The 11,519-nt window shown below is 32.0% G+C and overlaps 1 protein-coding gene across 2 annotated transcripts in view; it reads left to right on the top strand.

Moving 5' to 3' along the window:
• Mettl15 (methyltransferase 15, mitochondrial 12S rRNA N4-cytidine) overlaps window positions 1-11,519 on the top strand; it is a 224,093-nt gene that overhangs the window by 147,787 nt on the left and 64,787 nt on the right. The gene's annotated exons all lie outside the window — the stretch shown is intronic.

Below are 11,519 nucleotides of genomic sequence, written 5' to 3'. Positions count from 1 at the left end.
TGCTGTCTCAGGGACGATAGTTTCAAAATCATGAGTCTTTGGGGGGACATTCTAAATCCAAACTATAACAGCATTCCATGCATTGGCCAATATTCTTAGCACTTTACAGGTGTTGTTTAATCTCCATAGTCAATGTACCATAAAGGTTACTATGTACTAGCTCTATTTTTATAGCAGAAGAAACTAAAACAAAGACATTCAATAACTTGCTTAAGCCACAGAGATCAATGATGGCAGAACCAGAATCTAAACTAAGGCAGTCTGACTCTAAAGTCTGTATTCTTGTACTGCGTATTAGAAGACCACTTAACAAAGGCAGACCACAAGAGAGCAAATTTAATACAAATCACCTGTCCAACAGGTTTCAAGCATTATATATAAGTCCTAACTCCCCATCATATAATAGGGATAAGCCCATGGATAAAAGTTTCCTGTCTTTGTATAGCTTACAGTCTATCAAGGGAAGATCAACATGTGAACAGATGCTGCAGTGATTAACTATATATACCTACACATCTCTATTTGTATACATATACATATTTACTTCACTGTGATATAGTAAAAGTGGGCATTAATTCTGCTACGGAGAAAATGTATTGTATTTGACTTAAGACATGGCATTCCCAGAAATCAAAATAATTGAGATAAGAAACCAAAAATTGGTCTTCCTACTTCTGTGGTTATCAAAGTTTCTAGATCCTACTTGCCATATTCTTTAATATGGCAAGAGGGTAAATAACCTCTTGTTATGAAAATACTGAGTTATAGGATATATTATCTTTATCAGCCATAACAGTATTACTCCCAGTATCTGTATAGCAGCCCAAACCTTCTCATCCAGATAAGCATTGTGATTGTATTTAGTTTCTGGGCTCTATACTTGCTATCATTGTGAAAAGAGAGTTACCAAAATTTCAGTGTTCCTGATCTCCCATACATGAAGATTCAAAATTATCCACAAAGAGGAAAATGATATTCAATTTCTTAAAGATCTTTAGATTTGAATTTTATTTGTTTAGTGTTTTGCAGTGCTGGGGATTAAACCTAGAACTTCACACATGCGAAGCAAGAGTTTTCCATTGAGCTTTAATTCTAGCCCTAATATAATTTTTAAAATTTATTTATTTGTTCATTTTAGTTATATATTACAGTAGAATCAATTTTGATATAATTATACAAGAATCTGATTCTAGTTAAGATTTCATTCTTATGGGTGTACATAATGGTGAGATTCACTGTGATGTTTTCCTAGCCCTAATATTTTTAATGTTCTTGATTACTTCAATTCTTATATTCAATTTTCCTTTTTTACGAGGTTATTTTTAATTCCTTCTGCTTTTAATTTGTTAAGACATGACTTCCAAAAGCTTTCCCTCACTGACCTGTTCAATGATCATATAGTCACATATATAATGCATATATATATTTATATATATGATCTATATAAAAACTATATTGCCTTTGTCTTCAAAATATAAGTACATAGATTGCACCACCTCCACTGGTACCACTGTAATCCTAAGTACCATCTCTTACCCAGCCTTGTGTCCTTAATTTATTCTCAACTTAAAGACCATGAATGATCCTTTTAGGACCTGTCAGGTTATGTCGTTCCTTTGCTAAAAATTCTGTGGTGGTTATTACTTTACAGAAGATGAAGAACTTAAAGTGGGTTCCCAGACCCTACCATGTCCAGCCTCTTCATTATTTCTTTACCCTTTGATCAATTCACTGTGGTCTCTGGCTTCTTTGTTAGTCCTCAAATTTGCCAAGCATGCCTCTAAATTAAGGCCATTGCACCACCTATTTCTTCTGCCTGGAATCTTCTTTCCTCACCCCTCTCCCCCTTTCAAAACTTTGGTCAGATATCACCTTCTCAGTGGAGACTTCCTGACCATTTTATGAAAATAATACCAGCACTTCTGATCTTACTTTTCTCCACTTTGCATTATTTTTGATGTTACACAAACTCTATGATTTATTTATTTATGGTGTTTATTTTAATTTCCTAGCTTCAATAAAATATCCGATTCATGAAGGAAAATCTCTTTGTTTTGTTTGCTGAAAATTCTTGGTAACCTAGAACAGGACCTGAGACATTGCATATGATGGACACTCTTCTAGAAACTCTACATACATTATTTTGTTTCATTGTCATCTCTACATGTACAGTTGCAGATGTAATACTCATAGAGGTTCTTGTTACTTGGCTAAAGTCAATATCTGGTAAATGGTGGAACTGAGATTTATATGTCTAAATCTTCTGCTCCTTGTCTCCTTACATATGAAAACAGTAGAATAGAATAATGCATAAATGTGAATGGATTTGTATGTATTTTAAGGTTTAAGCATTTTATATAAATGTCTATTAAAATAAAATATTGTCTAATTTTGCATAGAAATTATAATTGAATAATACTATATAGTGTTACATAGAAACTCCTGTATTCATCAGTAATGTATATATGTATTTATCATCTTATTTTAATGTGTTTATGTGTATGTCATTGCTGAAATAATTAGGAATTTTATTTTCCCCTCTTCCCTATCCAGATATATCCTCTATATAGTCCATAGCAGCACACTGGGATAGAAAATATTATTATTTTGTTTATACATTTTGTTTGATGGGTTGTTCAAGTCTTATAAGATCTCATTTGCACTCTCTTTAAGATGAAACTATGTCAATTAGTATCTTTTCATTATTAAACATAACATATAATTGGAGTACATCTTTCATGGATTTTTCAAGCTTAAATCTAGGATAATGTAGCACAAGTATTATTCTAATTTAAATTCCTGATATTCCTATATGAACTAATAACCCATCTGTGCATTGTGTAGTCATATGATTTCTTCCAGTTCCATTCCCATTTTTAAAATATTATTATTATGCCTATCCAGAGAGATTTTACACTGTAAGAAACATTTGTCTTTGGAATATGTAAATATTACTAATTTGACACTGTTTATAACTCAGTTGTATTCCACTAGATAGAGTAAAATATGCTATTTTTTTTTTCATTTTAAATTTAAGAACATGGGCATCCTCAACCACCAGATCCTATTGTGTTATAATCTATCACCTTTGTTAATGTTTTAGTGGATATAAATCACATTGTATCAGGTTGCATGGTGACAATATGGTTCACCAAGCATTCTATTTTTATAACTTTATTTAAAACTGACATGTAACTTGCTGTACCTGAAACCCCAAGTGAGCCAGTTATTGGAGTGTAACAAAGTTTTGACGTCAGAGTAGCTATTTATTCTACTGGAAACCATTAGCAATGCATTACCCTTTGGCACTACTGTGTTTTGCAGAAACATGGTTAAAATTTTATGAGTGATTTTGACCAATTAGATTTCTCTTCCTCTCAGAACTAAAATATATATAACACAGATATACATGTGTGTATATAGACTATTAGCATACTTCATATCCTGAAGATAGTAATATATTTAAGTGTGTTTATGTATGTATATATATTCTTGAACTTATATACAATGAAACTTAAAGTTTCTTCTCAACAGCTGAGTATTTATTGTTCTTAGCATCAATTCCGATTACTGTTTTATAGAGGATAATTAACTGCATATCAGTGTTGTTTAGTGCTGTGAATATGGATGCTGATTAACTTCATTGTACCACAGTGTTTCTTGCTGTTATTGCTGTTACTATTCTTTTAAAAAGGACCTCTTAGCATTTTATTTGCTTACCACCACCACTAGACTCTTTGAATATGATAGGAAAAATACTGTTTCTACAAATATAGTATAATCATTTGCAGACCAATTTTCCTCTTGTTTAACTATGAATATCCTTCCCTCCTTCCTTCTTCCACCTCCAGTCCATCCTGAAACTACTGAAATATGTGCTGTGCATCCGTATTTGGAGTTTAAGTCCCTTGACTCCTGAGCAAGCATAGATCCAATTCACTTACTGATCTCTGCCAAAGCATTTCAAATCGGATCTGAAGAAACCACCATTTGGAATTAAAAAGAAGAAAATATTTTTCAATTTTTTTGTTTAGTAACCTAGCTGCTCTTAAACCCTATGTAAAGATATCAACAGACCTTCATAAAATAACTTGGTCCTGTCAACTAAGGAAATACCTGCACTTAAGGAGATAAAATTAATACTCTCAAATTCCAGGATAAAACTTTAAATTCAATAATATTACTACTATTATTTTAATGCATTATCTATTTATTATTTTTCACACATTACTGAATGTATTGTTTTTCTTTAGGCATTCAAATTTATATACTTTTTAAGTCAGAAGACATCTGATAATCATTTCTCATACCTGCATATTTTTTGTATTTCAACATCCTTTTATCTATTTTTAGCTGAGCAAAAATGTATATATTTATCATTTACCACATGTTGTTCATATACAAATATGTATTCAGTGTGGAATGACTAATTAATATTTGATATAGATTTACTAGGAAAACTCTGTAAAGATAAATAATTCTGCATATTAAATTTTTTCCAATTCCATCTTTTCTTTTCTCCCTGTAAAGAGGCCCCAATCAAAAGTCTTTTTTTTCTTTAGATTTTTAAATTTTATTTATTCTAACTAGTTATATATGACAGCAGAATGCAATTCAATTCGTATGACATAAATAGACCACAATTCTTCATGTCTGTGGGTGAACACAAAATAGAGTCACACTATTTATGTTTTCATACACATACTTATGCTAAGGATGTCTGTCTCATTCCACCATCTTTCCTACCCCCATCCCCGCTCCTTCCCCTCCATCTCCTTTGCCTTATCTAAAGTTAATCTATTCATTATGAATCAGCCTCCTTATATCAGAGAAAACTTTCAACATTTGTTTTTTTGGGATTGGCTTACTTCACTTAGCATTATATTCTCCAACTCCATTCATTTATCTGCAAATGCCATGATTTTATTCTCTTTTAATGCTGAGTAATATTCCGTTGTGTATAAATACTACAGTTTCTTTATCCATTCATCTACTGAAGTGCATCTAGGTTGGTTCCACAGTTTAGCTATTGTGAATCGTGCTGCTATAAACATTGATGTGGTTATGTCCCTGTAGTATGCTGTTTTTAAGTCTTTTGGGTATAAATTGAGGAGTGGGATAGCTGGGTCAAATGGTGGTTCCATTCCCAGTTTTCCAAGGATTCTCCGTACTGGTTTCCAGATTGGCTGCACCAATTTACAGTCCCACCAGCAATGTAAGAGTGTGCCCTTTTCCCCACATCCTTGCCAGCACTTACTGATGTTTGTATTCTTAATAGCTGCCATTCTGACTGCAGTGATGTGAAATCTTAAAGTAGTTTTGATTTGCACTTCTCTAATTGCTAGAGTTGTTGAATATTTTTTCATATGTTTGTTGATTGATTGTATATCCTCTTCTGTGAAGTGTCTGTTCAGGTCCCTGGCCCACTTATTGACTGGATTATTTGTTTTCAAAAGTCTTTTGAAGGGGCTGGGGTTGTGGCTCAGCAGTAAAGCACTCGCCTAGCATGTGCAAGGCCCTGGGTTGGATCCTCAGCACCACATAAAAATAAATAAACAAAATAAAGGTATTGTGTATAACTAAAGAAGAAATATATTTTAAAAAATAAGTTTTTTTAAGCAAAATATACAGGATGAGTTCCAGCCTCAGAAGTAGTGTGTGTGTGTGTGTGTGTGTGTGTATATATATATATTTCTGTGTGTATATGTATTCCTGTATACTTCATAATATTGCAATGTTTTTCATATATATATATACATATACTTTTTCATTGTAGATGGATACAATACCTTTATTTTATTTGTATTTATGTGGTGCTAGTGCCTTACACAGGCAAGGAAAACGTTCTACCACTGAGCCACGACCAAGGTGTTCTAAAAATAGAGGTGTTGAAAACAGGGTTAGACTCTCAGCCTGCATACCTGTGAGAGTGGACAGATTATTTCAACATTCTAAGTCAGTTTCCCTATGTGTAAAATAGGTGTAGTATTAACTACCTCAAAGATTATTGGTTTTTTAAGATGTAAATGAAATATTAAAGAACAACCCCTTAGGTCAACATGTGCTACTCAGTGAATGATGATGCCAATGGTAGCTGTCATTTGTACCATTGGACTTGAGAACTCTTATCTACAGGAGCAATATGATATAATGCTTAATAGCACAGACTGCCTTAGCTAGCATCCCAGTTCAACTATTTGGTAGCCATGTATTCTGCAAGAAATCTCATAAGTCCTCTGGCATTAGTAATCCCATTTGTAAAATGAGGAAATACTACTTAATTCATAAGAATCTTTGAAAATCATGTTTTAATATAAGGAAAATGCTTAAAATACTACATGTCACATGGTAAAGTTTCAATAAATTTTTTCTATTAACATCTAACAATCATTTAAATGTTCCTGGTATTTTAGAGATTAAGTCAAGTCCTGGCATTTTATAACACTTAAGTAGGCCCACCTACAGGAAAAATTTATCTAGTAAAATATAATTTTTTCAGATTTTGACACCTACCAAGAGATCCCTCAGTTGTCTTTCAATAAGTATCATTTCTAAATCATTCAAACAAAAATGAAATAACCTAAATAATTGACACCAAAATTTGAATTAATTCCTTTGAGTACTTGTTGAAAATCATGTTATTTTAGATGTTGTTTTTTTAAGCTGAGGCTTGTGGTCCCTTTAAGAAACCTATTTGTGCTGGTATAAGGCTAACCTGGTAAATTCTAACTCAAGAATGATATTTAGATTGTTCTAGTTCTTAAGCACACAATAAGATTTGTCATCAGGCATATGATTTCTGTCTCATAACTGCCAGTGACCTTAACCATCACCTTTGGTAATGTAGATGGTAGATCTCTGTAATTCCTTTTCAGATTCCTCAGTAGTTTCTTTACTGTCCTCTGTCCTCCTAGACGATACTAAAATGAGAGCAGTGAATAGACTTTTTCTCCTAGCATGCTACTTCACTTTTAAAAATAAATATATACATAGTTCAAGAATTACTATAATAAGAAGTTGTTGAATCAGATTCATCACAGAGGTACAAACATATGCCCTGAATCAACCCTCTAAAGCTGTCCACAGTAATTATTTGACATCTTGGTCTTGAAATTAACTTACACCTGAGTTTAATTCTTAGCCTTCTATTATTGACTTTGTGACCTTGAGCAGTTGTTTTATTCTCTCATTATCAAATATTTATTGAGCATTCATTCTGTTCTCTATTAAGTATGCTACATGACTTGATAGAAAAATAATTAAGAAAAATATTCTCTGAACCCAAGTTTCTATAATTGCCATTTGAGAGATTAAAATGTCTACTTTATATAATTTATGGGATTGTATTGAAAGTCGCAAAGCATTCTGTATATCATAAAGTTGTTTACTGGTATTATTTACCGTGAGCTCTTTGGTAATAGGCAATATGTTTTACTTTGTTACCTAGTATCTAATGCATAGTACCTGAGACAGAAATATACAGAAAATGTCTGCAACAGAATGATTTGCTGATTTTCTTAAAAATCTCCAAAGCATTTTATCTGTATCGAAAAGAATATGATTTCAAAATTTAAACCTAAAAATATGGGTGAATTATTTTGTTTTGGTTTTAATTTTTATTTTTGGTACATCCCACTGGAGATGCTGGGATTACAGGCATGCACCACTATGTCCGGCTGAATTATTCTTTTAATTTTCTGACTGCATTAGAATTATAAGGAACCTTCCTGTGGGATTTCCTGAAAGAAAATATGTTCTTAGATAATAATTTTTAAATAAAATCATTTTCATATTTACAGTGCTATGAAAGGCTTTACTTTCTGCTATGCAATATAGGATTTGATTTAGAAATTATATAAAGTTGATTAAATCTATCATGGCCAATCAGTGGTATTTTAATACGACAACACACAGCCTCCAGGTTTATACACATGATCTTGCAATAGCCTCCAAATTTCTGAATAATTTATTTAATTTTACAAAATAGAATATTTTGACTAACAATATATTTTGTACCTGTAGTTGGTAATCTTTGAATAATAAAATCTACCTAAAAATCACAGTAGTCAACTATTTCAATTCTTTTTTCATTATTTGTGTGCTGTGTTCTTATTAATGTTACTAAATTAATTAAAGATATAAATTTCAGTATACTGGACTACATCTAAAATTATTTTATGATTTAATACCATAGGAATTAAATCTTATAGGCCATAAAGCAATGGTATATCAGGCAACATTAACCCAACAAAACATATGAAATCTTAAGCGTTATCCTTGTATTGCACTTTCAGGTTTGAATCTAATCACCCAATCTCTCTTTGTAAAATAATGGCAATTAAAATTTATATAATAAACTAAATTCATGTGTCTCCTGGCAGACTATTTCATATATATGTCCACTTGTATAATCTTTTAAAATGAGAAAAGATATGCAGTGGTCATGGGACTAAAACTCAGCATATGAAGAAATTCCCTTTCAGAGAGAAGTCACTGGAAAATACTATGGATAATACAAATTTTCTTCTGAAACATACCTTGTTCATTAATTTGCATTTACAGAGGGATTGAATTTTACTTATGCCTACTGAACTTAAAAAAAGAAATGACAATCCACTAAAACTCACACTACCAATTTTAAATTTTAATGAACTCTCCCCTCAACCACAGGCAAAAAGTTTATTTTTTTCTTTAGACTAAAACCATTAACTATTTGCTCTAATATTCTTCCAATCTTATGTAATAACCACACCAAATTTTGAAGTTAATTAGAACCACCGACAGAATAAGTTTTGCTTACTTTCTTTTCCTTCCCTGAATGTATCATTTCAATATTTTTAGTAGTTGACAGCAGCATGACCAGTAAGTATTCAAAACTATAGGATAAATGTGTGTTTTTGTAGAGCATCAATTTGACTTTTTAACAAATAAACATTTTTGTGAAAAGAATATATACATAGAATGGAGTAAAAAATATAAATTAAAATTGAAACCCCAGATTCAGTGGGCTATAATTGAGTTTATGGCTGGTCTCTTTATTTGAAAATCATTGAATTTCTATTATGCGTCTTCCTTTCATATTTAGATACTTGATTATATGTAATGATTTTTTTTTTCTTTGTTTAAATTGAATGTTTGATGCCATTTTAAAAGTCTACCCATTAGGAGATACTAGGGTAGAGGAACTGGTCATATAAAATTGGCATAGTAGAAGTAAGGTCTAATTGATGTAAATAGAGTTTCTGTCTTCTCTCTGGGTTGGGGGGTGGCACTTATATCTACTTACCAAGCTTCAGGGTTCCTAGCATCTGCTATCCTTTGTGCTATATGACAACCATTTTCCTTTACCATAATAGTAAGTGTTTGATATTTCCTACTCATTTTCATCATGTCCATTGTTGCATATTTAATATATAGAAGGTGTCATCAGTCTCAAGAGTTTACCAACCTTTGTTTCTTAAAGAAGAATGAGAACTCCTCGGGAAAATCTCCAAAATGCAACTGATTTTGTCTTGATGTTGATTCCTTGAGTGGGTCAAAAAATATATATAACTTGTAAACATTGTTCATGTGCTTTTGATATTCATCCTTAGAGACAGCTAGATTAAATCACCTGACTTCTTTAAACATGAATTCTGTAGACCATCCAAACATTCTGCTTCAATGTTGCTAAGCATTCAAGACTATTGATGTTTTAAGTTGTGATATTTAAAAATTTTCTGATTAATAGAATTAGTGGATGTATTAGTAAGCTGTTCATCATTGTGACCAAAATACCTGATAAGAAAAACATAGAGAGGAAACATTTATTGTAGGCTCTCAGTTTCATGGTCTTAGTCCATAATTGGCTGTCTCCATTGCTTTGGCTTCCCAGCGGAGGCAGAATATCATGGAGGAAGGGCATGGTAGAGGAAATGTACTCACTTTATTGCAGCCAGGAAACAGAGACTGGAAGGAACCAGGGACAAAATATATAAGGTCCCCCACCCCGTGCACAACCCCAGTGACCCATTTGCTCCAGCTATACTCCATCTACCTACAATAACTATCCAGCAATTCATCAATTTATTAACCCATCAAATGAATTAATCCACTGATGAAATTGTAGTTCTCCTAATCTAACCATTTTTTTTTCTCTTGGTATTAACACAGGAGCTTTCTGGGGGGAATACCTCATATCCAAGCCACAAAAGTAGGGTATTTTGACAGAGTATATGCATGGTGATCATTATTTAAAGGTTAAATTTATCTCAGTTCTTTTAAAAAAAATATTTATTTATTTATTTATTTATTTATTTTAGTTTTCGGCGGACACAACATCTTTGTTTTTATGTTTGCTGAGGATCCAACCCGGGCCGCACACATGCCAGGCCAGCGTGCTGCCGCTGGAGCCACATCCCCAGCCCCAATATCCCAGTTCTTAAATTCAGAATATATTAGAAAGTGATGCCTCAGAGAGATGGTCACTTCTTATTCTAATTATCACACTGAACTTTCTAAAACAATAGATAAGGATGTGGTATTATAGGAGCAAAATTATCTAGCATACAGAAGCCAGATATGTTAGAAATCATAGAAGGAGCTGTTTAAAGGCCATGTTGTAAATGCTACATAACAGTCATTACTTAGAGAAAACCATTCTGTGCATAATTAAATCTTTGTACATATTAAATTAAATGTATTTGTACTGGGAAAAAAATTCCTAGAAGAGTAAAAGCAATTCTCCAAAAGGAATTTTGTTTGAATAATATTATGATTGTAATGTCATTCTTCATTTTAAAACACTTCAAAGTTTTCTTCTTCATTGTATAAATTAATCTTAACTAATTTCTTGGCTTTTATTTTATTATTTTATTTCTTTGTTACTACAACATACTAGCATTTTTTCCTTTGAGTATACTTAAGCTTTTCCACGATATTGTAGGTAGCAAGATATCATGAAGAAAAATATTTAAAACATACTCCGGTTGTCTGTTGTAAGATGGCTCGTTAAAGATTCTTTAAGAAATAGGAAAGATAACTGTCTAAAACTATGCCCTTATAACAATTATATTCAATAAACCTTATGTACACTGCATTTATTTGCCTCTCTAAAGTACACATAAGTATACTCTTTGTATTACATCTCTTTCTTAATACTTTGATCATATTCAGATAGGTGATGAAAAAAGATGTTGAATTGGCTATTATTAAGTACTCTTTGATGACTTTTTAAATTGTTTTTTGATTTATTACCACCTTCATCAAAAAAATCATTTCAGTGCTGAAGACACAAAACAAATAGCCAAAAAACAGTATATAATTGTCCATAGGACCGTTAAGAGATTAATGCTTTACCTACAGAGATAGTAGTATTCATATATAAAAGATAGATCACATTACAAAGTAGCATGTATAGAGTGCCAAAGGAATCAACAAAAGGCTCAACAGAAGACATTATCATCAACCATGAAATATGGAGTTTTGTTTATATGTCAGTTACATGAAACTTGTTAATTGTGTTTCAAATATTTTCTGAT

The sequence above is a fragment of the Urocitellus parryii genome, chromosome 4, assembly GCF_045843805.1.
Source record: "Urocitellus parryii isolate mUroPar1 chromosome 4, mUroPar1.hap1, whole genome shotgun sequence".
NCBI classification, from domain to species: domain Eukaryota; kingdom Metazoa; phylum Chordata; class Mammalia; order Rodentia; family Sciuridae; genus Urocitellus; species Urocitellus parryii.
The sequence above is the reverse complement of the archived record's forward strand: the minus strand, read 5'-3'. Positions and strand labels throughout refer to the sequence as shown.